Below are 17,478 nucleotides of genomic sequence, written 5' to 3'. Positions count from 1 at the left end.
GCTCTTGAGGCTTAGGTGAAAAAATCCCGGTGAAGTCATATTTTAAGCACCTAAGCCCCTTTATGGATCTGAGCCTAAATCGGAGTCACGGAGCGTGAACTTGGCTCAGATCACTACAATCACAGCGCAAGCCTGCAGCAATTGAACCAACGTCTTTTTCCTCACTCAAAAAATATTCTGAACTGATCCTTAACTACGTTTGCAAATGTATGCTTTGGTCACAGTGATAACAAATGGTAAAAGTCCTTCCCTGAATCAGAGCATGCTTGCTTGTTTCTGGGGTTTGTTTTTTTTCAAACTTAAAATAACTGCTTAACAACCCAAAGACATTTTCTTCAGCATAATAAATCTTAAACACTTCACGTTTTCTGGTTTTTTTTTGTTTGTTTGTTTGTTTTTTGTTTTGTTTTTGCATTTTTGAAGGCTACGCTCATCTCTCCTGTCATAGCTTAGGGGAACTTCTCCAGGGCGGTGCTGGTTCCTTCATGCTGCCCAAGCACCTACCAGGGGCTGCGGTCTCCTGTGTACCTTCATGTAAGGAAAGGAAATGAAAAGACAAGTAACAAATGGACTCTGATTCCACAAAGAAGCACGCAAATGCCCATTAAGTCTTTAAGAAGCCACTTGGGTCATCAGGTGCACTGCCCTGTTAACTTCATACGTTTTCCTTCCTTTCCAAAGTCTTTGGGATAAAAACCACAATAGCACCAGACTCCTGTGCATAGGCAGGCTATACCCCAGGATCTAAAGTTCTTTGGCCTAATAAATATCTCCTGTTAGTCATAGAGAAACAATAAATATCCTTTTAAAAATGTTACTGATAGAGTTTCATAGTCAGCCATGAAATACTCCTGATACACCTGTATGATTTTTCTCAAATGGAATTTCATTAGTCTCACTACATCCCTACCAAACCCAAGAATCCCTCACATACATTTTCCACAGTTTCTCTTCTGCTATCAACAGTAGTCACCCTGCTTTCATTCTCAGAGCATCCTTCACATCTTTTTACTGGCTAGTCTCAAACAAAAGTTCTGCCATTTGTACAAATTTACATTCATTTCTCTTGCAGGTCCTCCCAGCAATCCTTTTTTTTCCTAGTTACAAAATCTCCATTTTGCTTCCACTTTTCCTCTTTTATTATTTCAAATGTGTCAATTCCCCAATCCTGCTTTTCACTGTAAAACACTGGCAATATCTAAGTTGTAATTTCTTCTTAAAAATCAGAATTTCATTGCCTTGATACCTAACCTGCTAAAATGTCTTCCCTGGTTCCTTTCTTGAATTTTCATTCATTACTATAGTTCTTTTTTTCCTACCTCATTTTTCCAATTCTTTTGCAACCTACCAGGCCACAACACAGCTCTGTAGCTTCTTACTGCTCTGACATGTAGCCATCGTGCATCTTGTAATTGTTCGTGTCCTTGATCCTGTTCAAATGAAAACTGAATTCCTTGTCCTTACACAGTGCAACCACTCAACTGTACTTCTGTCCATGTTTCAACACAGTTCTACTCAATTCTGTCTCTCCTTCTCTGACTTTTTTTTTTATCATGGCCCTTGCACCACTTGAATTGTCTCCACATCCTCGAGATCTTAAATCTTCAAGATCTTCAGGTTCATCTGACCCAAACCCAAAGTTTGCTTCACATCCCAAATTTATAACCATTCTCCTCATACTTAATTTTATACACGCAAGAATGTATGAGTTCAGGTAATCAATAAGGACATATTAACTCTGGTTCACAATATAAGCAATAACATCACTGTCTTGCTACTAATTCAGCTTTCTAATATGCTAATTTTGTTACCCATAACTACTCTGCATGCTGTTCACATACTGCAAATTCCATTTGCTTTCTTTTATAATACTTTATTCTAAAATTTCAAAGTGTTGCTTTCTCTCACCTAAACTTTTAACATTTCTATTTTCTTTTCTTGCATGTCCTTCTTTACAGCCAGCACTTTACCTCCTGTCTTCTATCTCTAGGCTACAGGGTACACGCTCCTCAGGAAGTTCTAGAGTTCAAATTATTCCTGCACTATGCAAATTTTATGACATACGAAAAAGATATCCAGGTCAAGGTCCTAGGTTTAATCTCTAAAGACCACAGGATAGGGTTTGTAGCTGTTGGAGGAGTTGCTTGTCTCTCCATAAGCCGTGTGACAGCTGACCACTACAGGGACAATGAGGCCTTGTCTGCATTGAAAAGATCAATTGATTTCATTGTAGACAGCAGGAGGAAGATTTGGACCTGGGAGGTTCAGCAGTTGAGACAGCTGCTTCTTTGACAGCTGCTAGCTGTACTACCAATTTCCCTTAAGATTAATTTTAAGGCAACTAGATGGAAGCCATCATTTAGAACAAAGACGGAACCTTAGACTAATGGAAGATGGTGTGAACATAGTCATGCTTCAGCTCTTGCAAAATATCTGGCTGAAACACATTCCCATTCCAGAAAGGCCAAAGGCTATCATAGCGAAGGATGACAGCCTTTGGGGCTAAGAAAGGGCATTTTAGTAAAGGATATTCTGTAATTGATGGAGATCCATTTTCTGACCTATAGGGTACAATGGTGGATTTACCATTTTACAAATGCCAGCCTCCATTAACAACAGCTGCACAATGACCTACTTATTAAGAAAGACAAGTGAAAATTCCATTCTGGAAGACAGCTGCATAGAAATTAATATTTCTAAATTAATGTGTAGAGCCTAAATACTACTGCCTCCAGCAGTTGTGCCAGAAAGGTTAAGTGGCACGTTTAATATATAATCTCTATGATTAATTTATCAGAAAGAACCAAGTGGCTAATTTCCCCTAATTGAAATTTTCTGGCATGCTAGGAATTTTTCATATATAATTCCATTCCCAGTTAAATCCATTGTACTAACTCACTTTATTATATGAAAGCAAACAAAACTACAGCCTCGAATCCTGCTTTTGTTTTCTATTAAGGAAACAAAATATTTGAGCAGTAGCAGATAAAGTAGATTTTTCTGAGGACTGAATCTGGATTTTCAAATCAAATCCCAGGTTCCAAATAGGAAAAAGGGGCCAGATTTGCAGAGTGCTCCACAGCCATCAGGCTTTGTCAGTAGTAGTGGAAGAAACCTGATCCCATACTCACTACCGTGAACTAAGTGGAACAGAGCTCAATGACATCAGCAAAGAAACTTGTGGTGAGACTGGAGCAGACTTCAGGAAAAAGGCACAGGTCAGAACTGACTGTGTCAATGTGCTAATTCTGAAACATTTGAGCTGATCATCTCCACCTACATTTTTAAGTACTTTTGCTAGCTTATAGTGCCCTGAATTTTTAAGAATGGGAAGGTTGGCAGGGTGAGGTAATCTTTTTGCTTAGACTGTGATGATCAGATACAAAATCTTCTTCAGGTTTGGCACAGAAAAAGCAAACTTCATGCTAAGGATAGACAGGAAGCAATTGCTCTGAGTTTAACTTTGCGAGGTTAATCAGTTAAACACTGAGGGATAGAATGGTGCCAGCATCTATGACAGGAGAGGACACTGGCAAGGGCAGAGGTAATACAGCTCTTACACAGAACAAGACCAGCAGTTGCACATTTCCTTTGGGCCGTGAGGTAGTACATGTGTGGAAAATTTCCATGTATTGTAAGCTCAGTGTCTCCAATATATCTGTTTTTTTTTTTTTTTTTTCCTGCTCTGCCACTTTTTGCTCCATGGCTTGTTTTTTCAGAACACTTTTTAAGCCTTGACCACAGGTGATTACTTTGTTCAAAACTCCCACTGCTAACTCTTTCTGTTTTATTGCTTACCTATAGGAATTCATTCCTGTGTGCAGTAATTGTGCTGTTCACTCAGCCTTTGTAAAGACTTTTGCTTCACTAGATACATAATTTTGGAATATGGATATTTGGGAAGCATATTGATGGCTCTCGTGCACAGCCACTGTACAGATGCTTGGCACTTCTGAAACTTGCTGCAGAATATCTCAGCTTGGTAGTGCTCAAAAAGAGAACCTCTGTGCTTTTCTGTGGGTTTCCTAATGAGCTGCTCAACTGGAAATTGTATTCCTAGTTCCAGGTCCTGTACCCTATCTTCAGTACTGAAAAATATTGCCATTGATTAGATTAATCATATGCAAACAGTTCCTGGCTAGAAAGTAGAACTGCATATTTAATATGCTTTTAATTTGTCTCGTGTGTCACGGTTCCTCTTTCCCCCTCAGAGGGGCTGCGGTGTGCATGCGGAATTCTTGGCCGTTCCAGCTGCAGACCTGCCTGGTCTCACTGCTCGTGCTCCAGGGAGTGTCTCTAGAGGTGGATGAGGGACGGAACACCCGGGCCAGCTGCAGCCCCGTCATGCCCAGCCAGCTCCCCAGCAACGCAGCACTACGGAGCAAATGCCCTGCGAAGGAAACACTCGAAGGAAGAAAACAATAATAATCTACAGCAAGTCTATGTGGCAGGAATCGTTGTAGTCTTTTTCGTGGTTAGGCAGCTTTGCTACTCGGTTACCAACAGATGGCAGTACTGCACTGGTATTCGGTATTTGTATGCAGTACTGTGGACTTCCAGGTAGTTCCAAAATGGTTACTGCATTGTTTTAAATTCCTTTCATAAGGTTGTACAATGCAATCATTCTGAAGAAAATTATGAACGTCACCTGTTTTGATGATTATATATAGAAACAGTGCTTTTGAATGCCATATGCAGTGGCCTGTTTACCAATCAAAGATAATGAGAAATTCAGTAATTTCAGATAGGGTTCTGTAATGATTAACATTTTTTGAAACATCTCACCCTTCTGGCTCAGATCCTTGTGGGCTAACTTGATGGAAGATCCATGGAGACAAGTACTGTGTAAGTAGGAAATACTTCTGTTCACTAATAGGAAATGCACCTAGAAAAGAATGCCAGTCTCACTCTTCCTGAAGAACTTATTCTTTCTATGATTCGGTCATCAGCCCACAAAATGACTGTAATGCTAACACTTTACATGAATGGTAACAAGTTAATTAACATTTCTTAAAGTCCTGAAACCTCAAATTAACAGTGCTCTGGAGTATAAAGACATAATATTATTTCATTGAGCATTTGTCATTTTAAAAGCCTTACGCCTAAAGCTTTAATCAAACTCTGTAAGATGAGAGCAATTTCATTTTGTCACATTTGGATCTCAACTCCACTGAGATCCACGTACTATTCAACTACGTATTTCTTTTGAGAGGAGCACAAGTACTACTCTATCTATGATTATGGATACTGGACTCTATGGAGTCCTACACTTGAGAGAGGTGCATAGCTGTGTTAAGAGTTATTTTTAGAAGATATCTTTCCTGAATTTACAGACTGTGACAGTGCATCACTTCTGTTAGCACAGGAAACGTTCTCTTCTTCAGTTAACTATTATTTTGATCAAGCTTTCAAGTCAGCATTTCATTTTTAGTTACATAAAGTAATTACTGGCTACCAGATTTACACTTGTTTTGGTAGCACAGGAATACATTTATCTTTGATACAATTTGTCTACAACCAATGGATTTTAACAAGGCAGGAAATTAATTTATCATCTTCCATTATGTTACATCAAATAGTAGAAAAAGCAAGGGTGTTCTTTTGAATAAAAGAAGTGATGGACAAGGACTACTGAGTTATGTACAGTGCTATAGTATCCAGAGCTTTTCATGGTGGCCAAGAATTTTGCAAAGTATAAAATCACTTCAGATGTATGTATGTGATCAAGGTGAAAATTTCATAGTCAATTCACAATAAACGTTATGCCATAAACATTAATACAGGAACACAATTGAAAATGCTGAGACGCCAGTGACTTCAACAGCAATAACACAGGCCTCATGCAGTGGTATTTTCAACTGCAGATGACACTATAGAGCACTGGACTTCTTACGGGAAAACTATTTTAGCATCCATACAGAAATCTTCCGCTTTTCCAAAATACAAGACCTCTGCCAAAAAGATAATATGCATTCTAACAGCAGAAGATTGTTACTTAAGCCTCATCACTGGCTCAACACAGCATCAAGAACCTCACTGTGTGAAAACGAAGAGAACTTCAGAAAGCACAACTTATAATTCTGCTAATGATGCAATGACCGGGAAGCTTACTGTTTCATAACTGCATCAGTGGTATCACGCTCATGAAACTAGGTAGTAGGAAAAATACTCAGAGGGCAGTGGAGCCGTGTCACGGGCTGCCCAGAGAAGCTGTGGGTGCCCCATCCCTGGAGGTGCCCAAGGCCAGGACGGAGGGGGCCCTGGGCAGCCTGAGCTGTTGGGAAGCAGCCCTGCCCATGGCAGGGGGTTAGAACTGGGTGGGCTTTAGAGTCACTTCTAACCCAAGCCATTCTATGATTCTACTAATCCAGAAAGAAAGCAAGCAGATTATTTTTATGTAGAAGGATAGTGAATTAAATTTAATGCCTAAAATAACACGATAAATTTTGTATATTTTGTTTATATTTTTGTCTATATTCACAGTAAAAGCACTTGCCAAGTTTGCAGAGGAAATCACTGAGAAAGCCTGGCTTGCAGGCCTGTGATCTAGCCATCTTTGTCTCGTTTTCGTAATGTGAGCCAATCAGTTAGGTAAAATATGGTTCCACTGAAAACAATGGAAATTTCATTTTGATGTGAGAGCAATTATATGAGCTTTTATTACTATTACTTTTTTCAAGTAATTGTTATAGGTACTATACATTTTATTAGCATTAATTACATATTACTACAATTATGTGTAATTATAATTACATGTACATAACGTATTGTACTTATTTTGCACATATACCATACAATGGAAAGGAAAGGTCTTAAGAAACTATTTGGAGAAAATGCTATGTATTGCCAGGTAGAAAATAGTTTTCACAACAGAAATGGCTTAATACAGTTATTTAAGTTCCTTAGGTTGCTAGGAAAGTAGATTATTTTCTGACACAGAGTTTGATCTTAGTCCCATTACGTTTAATACAAGGATTGCTCATCTTAACAGCAGCAGAAACAAGCTCTTGGAATATTTCTTTAAAATATGCTTACTACTCTTAATTGTTCATCATTGCTGCACCAAATATACATGTCTGAGGATTAAGGCTATTGCAGTATCAGATAGGAACTGACTTTAAGTTACATTATCTTGGTTATGTGCATATTATCTCAAATTTCTAGCACATTCCCTATGTATGATTTTTAGACTGTCAGGAGAGTCTCTAATAGGCGGAAACGACAGCTTTAAAGGACCATTCACATGCAGTAATTCTTGGCAGCTGACCCACTAACGCAGACTTTGGAGACTTGTACTTTGCACTGCTATCATTTCTGTGACTAGTTTCCTTCCTCTCCTCTCAGTGGGGCTCCTGTTGGGAATGTAACACACATCACTGGAGTAAGCAGCGATGTGCCAGTCTGCATCTGCTACAAAGCAGCCTAAAAATAAAGCCCAATTGGACAATGCCATTTGGTGTACAGCAGCAAATATTCTAGTAATGTAAACCAGACTGTCAGCAAAGATAAATAATTGTTCAGCTACATGCTAAACAAATTGCAGTGTCTTAGAAAAAAAAACCAAACCATTCTTTGATATTCATTTATAAAATTAACCTCTCCAGATTTATTATCATTGCAATTTAATGAATTATCATTAGTGAAATCATAATGAGAATCTCATTAAAAAATTGTTTTAAATGACTGTTACTAATATTTTAAGAAACCAGCCCATCTTGCAGTTTGTTTCAGCTCAAGAAAGTTCTCCAGTAATGCAGATTTTGTTTTAGAAGATGCCTACACATCAAGTTAGCATTTTTTTTTCCATGCATGTCAGAGGAACCCAATTATCTTGCCAGTATTTCTCTTTGAAATCCCAGTTCTGTACACTGACTTTTTCAAAACTGATCTTCATGATGATATTGCTCTTTCTACAGATTCTGCTTGAAATACTGGTTTGTATTTTTTTGCCTGTAAAAGGCTATGGTCACATGGAGTGCACCAGCAACTATAATGCAAATAATTTCAGGCTCTTCATTTACAGGTACAACTTTCTACTTCATCTTTCATGCTACAGTACAATGTTGGATAAGGAGAACTCCCCAGGCCTTTGCATTTTGAGGTTGTCTTACTCCTGTTGAATTGAACGTTAAGGATATTTACAAATGTAATTCTTAATTCATAAATTTTTGGCCTTGAAACAAATGCCTACATTCATTTTATGTAAAATGGGAGTAGCATTAACCACATACTGGAATCATACTAACTGCAAGACTTGGACCTTTAATGAGAATACGTATAAATGTATCTCATAGCAAGACCGGTACCGTGATCTTTAAAAACCATTAATTAAAAACATGACAGAGGCTGAAAGGCCTTAGATATCTTCTGTTATTTCTAGCTATATTTATGCCTGCAAATCCCCAAATTACATATACCCCATAGCACAGCTGGAGAAATGAGATTTACGAAGATTTCTGTTTAGCATTTTCAGAAAAATGATTACACAGTCTATAAAACATAGAGTATAAAACCACTACAGATGGAACTAAATTCTTATTATGTACTGTGCTGTTTTACCGATTCTGCATGTACAAAACCATGAGAATGTCCCAGATTATTATGAGTTTGATCTTCTCAGGAAACCACCATTCCTAGACTAAGAAAAACGTCAGTTGCGTGGAACATGCAATCAGAAGGTCAAAATTAGCAACTCTGAAGTCTGTCAGTATGTTATTTGCTCCATAAGAGGAGAAAAACATAACTCCCCTCAGAGACAAATTCATCTAATCCGCAAATCCTACTTCTGAAACCATCACTGGGGTCACTTTGTGTACACAGTCAAGAGTTTGCTCGTTGGCACAGCAGTCAGTCAAGTTTATATGTTTGGGGGCAATTATTCCAGGAAATAGCAAATCATATTACCTCAACAACTATACCGATTATTTGCTCTCCAGAAGCAATGTTGAACAGATTGGGGGGTATATGTGCACGCTGTACATGAACAATGTAACAGAAATTTTTCATTACTTTTATAAGTAATATCTAATACCATCTCTATGACAGAACAGAATTGTCTCCGGAGAAGGGAAGATATTTAGATCTGCATTGTCTCCTCAAATCACAGTGCTATTTATAAGCCCCAATGCTACTGCAGTTTATTTACCACCTTCTTCTCTTTGAAGCCATTGCCGCAGTGAAAAACAAACTAAAACTCTTTGCATTTTTATCATATTAATCTTCACAGAAAAACATATAATTCATTTATTTCTCACTGTGTCCATGGTAACAAATAAAGACAGACAAATTTTTATACGTACCTATTCATGCATGTATGTGTTTCTGGCTATGTTTTAAGGTTGCCTTTGAGCTGATAAAAACTGATTACGGCTAGTGTTAGTACAGTATAAAAATGATTGGTTTATCATTTGTTACCTTTATTTCATGTCAAGGCAGCATGTATTTACTCTACTTTGAGGAAACTAAGCATAAGCTACTGTATTACAATTATTTCTCAGTATGTTCCCCTACTAATTATTTTGATTTCATATATGACTGTGCAATACAATCTCTTCTCCTTTTAAGCTAAGCTGAATAACTGTCATGTCTCTAAAATATTACCCCACTGAAAAGTAAAAGGCAGCATTGTCAGCATCCTATTTTTGTCCTCTCATCTTCCAACTTTATGAATTACAAAGGTCTTTGAGATGTGTATATAGTCTGTTGACAGACAATACCAGTGTCAAAGTTTAATTTTGAAAGATCTGTATAATATCAGTTCCCCAGTCTCACTCTTAGAATTCCAAAAGAAAACTAACATGCAAAATCCAGTAACAGTTGAAAACAACTGTTGTACAGAATTTGTTTGGCCTACATATTGTTTTACTGCTTATCTGCTAATAACAGTTGGTTTGAAATTATGCTTAAGAGGACCTGAAGTACATCTATTTGGGTTATAGTATCTTGCTTCATCAGTGTGAAATTCACAAAAAGGGCACCTGTGGGTACCATTTATCTGCTTTTTTGAGTTATTTAGCAGCACACTCACAGAGCTGAAATCTTCCCTCAAACCTCACTTGTCAGTTGCTACCACATGGCTGTGGTTCCTGGTGCTGACACATAGGACAACTTACACAAGAGTTGCACATGTGCATATGTGCAATTCGTGTGAGACTGGTATTTTGTTTCTTGCCTCTTAGACCAGCAACAACTGTGATCCCACAGTCTAATAGACAATAGCTTTCCATACCTTCTTTTACAATACTGAAATTGATTAGATGCCATGCAAAAGAGCTGGGAACTGCAGCTATCAATTCCAACAAAGCTACACACAATTAGAACTAATGACAGGTGAATTGGGACCTTGGAGCCGAACCACAGGAGAGAGGTTTGCACGTGCTTCTTGATGTAGAAATTGATATAGGGGATGCAGAGAGCACCTTTAGAGAGACCACTCAGACATACAGGGTATCTGTCTGACATAGAGGCCCTGGTGCATTTAGAAGGTGGTGAAGGACCTAAGATTATGTGGGATGCTAAAGAAATCACTTCTGGTAGCCCTTAGACTTCAAGCACGTGAATAGCTAAACAAGGAATTTCTGGGTTGTGAAAAAGACAGCAATAGAGAACATGAACACTGACAGACCTGCTCCTGACCCCAGACATGTGTCCAGCTGCACACGATGTTTGCATCTAATAACATAGCCAGCTATGTGACCTTTTGGCTAAGGAAGTTTAAAAAACAAACAAGCCAGCAGAAACCATCAGGCATTCTATCACCTGCTTCATCTTAGTGATAAGCAGAGTGAGCTCCTCAAGCCTGGTGTTGAATTTATGGAGGAGAACCAGACCCAGCTGGTGGACCACAATGAATGCAAACCAAATACGCTCTTGGCTGCTGTTACAGAAAAAGTATGGAAGCACTGGAGCTGACAAAACAAACCAAGAACCTGAAACCAGTCACTGAGGTCAGCTACGCCAGGTTTCCTGTTGAAGCCAGAAGAAAATGGACCTCATCCAAGCAGGTATCGCTAACTGCACGCGCCCCAAGGAATACAGACCAGACTAGGATGCCAAGGTTTTGTAGATAAGCCCCACTCTTCTCTGTCAACATTGTGACTATCGTCTCAAGCACAGGACAGACAGGTGGCCACAGACTAACTGACAGGCATCTCACATTTCCTGATGTCACCAAGGGGCCTGGATTGGTTTGGACAGGATGCCCAAAGGAGGCTCTGTATTAGGTTTAGCAATAACCGTTTAGGAAGAAAGCTTTGCTAGTCTCAGGTTTCATTGTTCCTAAGAAATGCCATCATGTAAGTGGATTACCTACAGCACAATCCCACACAGGGCCTTTGGGTATTTCTGTAATTAACTAAGAAACTCTAGAGAAAAGACTAATTCATTCAACTGTCATGACTGCATCAGAATACAGTTTTTATCTGCTACACTTTTCTGTGTGTTAACAAGTAATTTAACAAAGTTTCTACTGTGAGATACTGGCCTACAAGATTCTGCTATTCCTCTGTTCAGCCTACTTTCATAATCACATGTTCTCTGTTATGAAATTACTCCTTATTTGGCAGCCTTCCACAACACAAAATAAGCTGTAAAGGCAAAAGGTAATAACAGTGCCACTGAGGCAGCTGAAATTAAGTTGCCTTTGTGACAGTACCCTTACAGACATTAAGATGATGCAACAGCTTTCAGTCCCCTCTATTGCAGGAATTACCCAATGCAAATTCTTTAATAATACCATTTAGGCTTCTTTCCAGACCACTTTAAAGATCTATAAATACTTATAAACATATACAAGTATTTTGTTTGTTTATATAAAAATATCTTAAAATAAATCACGTAAGATTCATCCATGAATGTTTCACACAGACTTAAAAATAAGAATTACATGTCCAATATCAGATACTTTCTAATGACATCAAGTTGGATTACCTGAAACATATACAACACCTTATTGAAATCAGTTACACAAGGTCAAAAAAAAAAGAAAGTATATTTTGGCAGCTAGCTTCTAATTTCAAACATTTAGTGGAAGAGATACTATTTTTTCTATATTTGTTTATAAACGATGCTTCAAAGTTCATTCTAAATTTTGTTTTACTCCTTAAATTGTATTTAGACTCAATTACATTAGGAACTCTAAATACTCTATTAATAAATGGGGTCAATCGCACAGAATTACATTTTATTCCTGCTCACAATCTAACAATGGAATATACTTAAATGTCATATTAAATTCAAGGTAAAAAAATCAGTCCAATTTTCATTCATATATTTGGAGCATATCTGTTTTATAACAGTCTTCTAAGATTCACTGTTATGAAAAGTTGTCAACAACAGTTCTTTGTACCTCATAAAGAGTCTCTCAGCACCTCCATATTTTCTGCATACTTTGCACAGTTCTAAGCCAACTGCTAATAGCTAATAATGAATTCACAATTGTTTGCTACTCAGCAGAATAAATTTATTTTAAATACAAAAAGTTCTCCAGTATTTAGATGGCCATGCAAACTATTTTACCACAGCTGGTTGAGAAGAACATTTTTGTGGTTTTGCAAGCTGACTCCTTTTTGTGAAAGTTTTCAAGAAAACAAGCAAAATGAGATCCCAGACATCTGAATCATCAGACTTCAAAAAAATTATACATATGTTTGAGCAGTTGGCTTCCTGAAACAAAAATGTGAAATGTCAATGGCAATTTTGTGCGTGTAGTTGAGAGCACTGCATTCCTGTGCCCATCTAGCTTGTTGCAACAGACAAAGAATTTCAGAGTCTAGTTCTCCATTTCAGGACAACTGGAAGACAGTTTTTTAAGCAGAACAGCAACTTTAAAACAAACACATCTTCTTCATCTCTGGATTAGGGACAGCGACCTTAAAAATATCCAAAATTCTTCCACTGCCTGTAAACAAAAACGAACTGCAGGCAGTCATGATCATACGTCAGTCTTACAAAACATTCTTACTTGTTGGCTATTTTCTGGAAAGGTTATTTGCTGTCAATCAAGTGACAAGTTCTGCTTATAATAATGGTGATGATATCAGACCAGTAGAAGAGTAGATTAATATGGGGAGTCTAAATATATAAGCTAGAAGGTCATGGGATATATCCAACATCAATAGAAGTCAGTGGCCTCTATTCACTTCAGAGTTGGACCCGCACTTGTAAAAATAAGAGATTCTTTTATATATATGCATATATATTATTTTCTATAGCCAGCATCTCTGGCTTGCAGCCTAGGCTTTTTTCAGGTGACCTGAATCTTTGATTTGTTTGACAAGAAAAGGTGATTGTCCCTATTTTTATTTGTAGGTGGCCATATATAGTCAGCCATGTTCACTCTTTCCAAAGTGAGACTTGCCCTGTGGAGGTAACAGGCAAGAATTTTTCCAGACAGCAGGCTGGGGGCTCCCACCATGGGTTTCTTTTGCCATTTGGTAGTGTTTACAAAGCTGCTGGGCAGGAGGCCAATTCACATTTAAGCCTCAGGTTGGACACAATGGTTGGTCAATGTACTGAGGAGTATAAAGCATCGGTCAGCAGCTTTCCTGTCAGGCAGCAAATAACTAAATTTCATTTGTCTGAAATAGGATTTTAGTTGTCCAGGGCTGCAGGACAAAAGGACTGCTCTCACCGTGGCAGCTGGAATGGATGATTTGTGAAATGTATTTTTAGAAGTCTTATTTGCCTACGTGTATGCCTGCATTGTCAAACATTCAGACAGCAAGAGCAAGTTAGGCTCTGAGCCACGAGAACTGTCACATACTGTACAAACTCTATAACGTATCCAGATCTAAAATTGCATTTTCATTACTCCTCATTTTCCAATTGCAAATGTATAGTCCAAATACTGATGCAACACTATTGCTGTTCTTCCTGTACTTCAACATATGATCACAACTTTCACAGTAGTCACTAACCACAAAGAGAAAATCACAGCCGATACAACAGATCACATCTGCTTTCCAAAATCACCCTTCACTGCTTTTCCTCACATTTCCTTTTCCTAAACATATCTCTGTCTGATTAACAGAAATGACAATCCCCGCAAGTTAGCCGTTTCCCTTAACAAGACAACCCACTCTTGAGGGATTTTATGACTAACATTCATCCTAATCTTATCCCACACCTTGCTGATACGCATATCCTTATTAACATTTGCACATGGCTATTGTGCCAGTGCTGCTTTTTTTTGAGCTAATGATTTCTTCCTCTTACAGCCCCTGAGATCAGGTTGCACTCATAATACATTTCAAAGCTGGTTTCCTCTCTCTCTAAACAGCATTGTTACCTTTTTTGTTTATGCAGCACACCAGTTTCCTTCCCTTGCTATTCAATGGAAGACTTGGAAAGCACATCTCAGATATATGTAACATCGATAGGAAAATTATAAATACAATCGAATACTTCTATTGTATGCAGATCTAAATAGAACTTTAGTAAATAGTTAATCATACTACAATCTTTCAAAACATTTAGAATTCACACACACAAAAAAATTCACTATAAATACAGTATTGTAAACTTTTAGGAAAATAATATTAATCAACATATCACACCACATATTTCCTAGTCCTTAGGAGTTTCCCTTTCATATTGCATTGGTTATTATTTACTTCTACTGAAGGGAATGTTTCATACTCTACTCATATTAAGAAGTGTGAACTTTCTATTTATTTCTCAGTCTGTCTTAAATTTCTACCATCTGGTTAAGAGATATTAGTGTTCAGGCTAGCATTCTCACCAGTCTTCTGTGCATTCTTGCTCTTAATTCATACACTTCATCTGTAATAATTCTCAAATGAAATGTCATATCTTTTGAAATGTTGCGTTAAAAAGTTGCTATACAGCATTGTAAAACAAAAAAAAGAACGTAAATAAATCCTGCAAATTAAAAATATGCTTATTTAAAAAATTGTTTATAACACTGTTACTGTTGACAAAACCAAATTCTGTGCAGAGCCACTGAACAAAATTAGACCACTAGCGCAACCAAATGCAGCGCAGATTTGGAGACCTCGTGCTAGTATAAAAGAACATTTGTGTGTTGTATTGAACCGCAAGATTAGGTCTGTAGAACACAGTGAATGTTTTTGTCAGTGTAGCTTATGTAGTCTGGGGATCTGTTGGCAGAACTGTATCCATAGCACTGTTTAGAAAAAGTACTGGTGAACAGCCATCACCTGGTGCAATACTTTTTTACTCCAGTATTTGGAATACTTTACATTCCAGCATTTGGCAGCTAATCGTCAGAGCAGTAGATTGTTGTGATCCTGTGAGCACCAGATCACAATACTCGCATGACCAACTACTGCAGCATACATGGCTTGGAGATCAGAAGGGAAAGAATATTCCCAGAAAAGTTTGTAGGTGGGAAATGTCGGCAGCTCAACAGGGACTATAGAATTCTTATTGGACAGGGTCTGGGCTGGACATACAAGAAGACTGGAGAGTGAGGGGTAATGTTTGCCTCAGTAACTCCTGCTGGTTTGCTTTTTCCTACAGCAGCTCGCAGGGCTGCTCTGCACTGGGTGCATGGTGCAACCTCAGCACCAGAACAATGCTTCAGCTCCTGGAGAGCTGCTTGCAGCTGGAAGGCTCCAGCCTGGCCCCCTGCCTGCCAAAGACAGGAAATCTGTGTACCTGAAAACGCACCTGAAAACAAAAAAAAACCAAAATCAGGAGGTATCTGGGGTCCTTCTTTGCATTGCTTTTAAGGTGCAACCTCTGATTCGGGCCTGGGAAGAAGAAAAATCCATTGCAGTATTTTTTTCTTTCCTTTTCAGCTACCTACACTTGTTCAAATTCCCTCTGAGCCTCTATTCATTTATTTATTTTTCAAATCAGTGTTCACCATTTAAAAGCGGCAACCTCCTCCACCCCCAAAGGTATCTTTTCCAGCATTTCACTTCAGCCTTAGTGTAAAAAGAACGCTCCAGCACTCCTCCCTGCTGAAGGAGCGGATAAGATGACAGCCTTCTGTTCCCTTGCTTGCTTTCCAAGTATTTCCCATGTATCTCTTAATTTGATAACTCAGTTGACTAGGAAGAGACACACTTAGTAGACATGGAAAAATCAGAAAAGTTCAGAGGCAGTGCACTGATGAGCAGTCCAGTCTGCCAGCAACCATCTGCTACAGAGAAGGAAACAAAGCCACAGATTGCTCCCAGGCAGCTCCCCACAGACACTGCTGAGGACTGCTTCTTGCTTGTGGCTAGAAGGTGTCCAACAAATTGACACTTTCACTTCTTCCCACAGTGTTTTCTGATTAGCAGCACAAACTGGTGGAAATTAGTTATCTTCACTTCATTGGTATCATATTCAAGAGGTTGGTTTTTTGGGGGAGGCTTGTTAATTTTTTAAAAGCACAGCTGGATGAGCTCAGCCCTAGAAATTTTTTTTTGCTTAAATATATTCCAAGAACTGTTCACAACTCTCCTTTTATTACACATAATCTTATTTTCTAACATCTACCAACTATTTCTGTGTTATTAACTGTTCCATTTCAAATGTAAGATTCTAAACAAACCTTGGAAATAAAAAACCACAATCTTCTGCTACGAAAGACGGGATTCGTGGGACTTTTTATTTGGAAACTGGATTTGAAAACACATCAAATTGCACAGCAAACTTCTCTATATGAAATCTGAATTAGGCCTAAGGAATAGTAACAAACTGCTCCACACTCACAGCAAAGCCATCACGTACAGGCCTGCTCCTGAGCAATTGGTAACGGCAGTAGCACCGGGATAATTATGGCCAAGGGACCAATTTCAGTTAACTTTTGTGCATTTTACCTAATTCCCAAATAAACATTTAAAAGGGTGCAGAACTCGGTATTTTCTCTAGCTAATGGTTTTCAATAGGGGAGGCATACAGTACTCTGCAGGTGCCACTGGCGATCTCTGTCACAGACCACTCCTGCGCGGAAGAACACATTGTGCCCGGCCACAAGACAACAGGGTGAGAACCCCGTTGTAGTAAGCACACAGAAATACTGTCAGATTATCCTGTCCCCGTCCCCTACCCCGAATTAACGCCTTGTCCGTCCCTCGCAGCTCCCCAGCAGCCGGGCCCAGCCCCCAAGCCAGGCGGGAGGCGGTCGGGGCCTGCCCTACGGCCCCAGGGATCTCTGGCGCCACGGCCGAACACGACCCGCAGCGGGCCGGGCCAGCCCCGCCTCCCCCTCCTCATCTCCTCTCACCTCGCCCCGCCCCCGCGAGGACCCCCGGCCCTCACCCTTCAGCCGGCGCCGCCCGCACCCTCCCGCCGTCCCCTTCCCGCTGTCACTCGCGGCTCCGCCCGCCCCCTCTGCCGGCCCCTCCTCCGGCGCCCGGTGGAGGAGCCGCCGTTTCCGGAGTACACAGAGCGGGGCTGCCCGTGCGGCGGGGGCTGAGGCGGACAGGTGAGCGAGCGCCGCGGCCGTACCCCGCTCCCCCCGCGCCGCCTTCCCCCGAGCGCGGCCCCGCGCCCGGGCTCATC

At 39.5% G+C, this 17,478-nt stretch overlaps 1 protein-coding gene and 1 long non-coding RNA gene across 7 annotated transcripts in view; one reads left to right on the top strand and one right to left on the bottom strand.

Moving 5' to 3' along the window:
- The window catches only part of LOC110404449, a 23,435-nt gene continuing 10,750 nt past the window's right edge, over positions 4,794–17,478 (bottom strand). Inside the window, exon 4 of the long non-coding RNA XR_002442261.1 lies at positions 4,794–4,885. This is a non-coding gene — a long non-coding RNA (uncharacterized LOC110404449). The remainder of the gene's footprint in view (positions 4,886–17,478) is intronic.
- Positions 17,269–17,478, top strand: part of KIAA0355 (KIAA0355 ortholog) — a 54,291-nt gene continuing 54,081 nt past the window's right edge. For 3 of the 6 annotated variants that reach the window (XM_021408744.1, XM_021408741.1, XM_021408742.1), the window contains exon 1: positions 17,269–17,401. The gene's annotated coding sequence lies outside the window, so the exon portion shown is untranslated. The remainder of the gene's footprint in view (positions 17,402–17,478) is intronic. The other 3 variants (XM_021408746.1, XM_021408745.1, XM_021408747.1) reach the window with 1 other exon arrangement.

This window comes from Numida meleagris, chromosome 10 (assembly GCF_002078875.1).
Source record: "Numida meleagris isolate 19003 breed g44 Domestic line chromosome 10, NumMel1.0, whole genome shotgun sequence".
Taxonomy (NCBI): Eukaryota; Metazoa; Chordata; class Aves; order Galliformes; family Numididae; genus Numida; species Numida meleagris.
The sequence above is the reverse complement of the archived record's forward strand: the minus strand, read 5'-3'. Positions and strand labels throughout refer to the sequence as shown.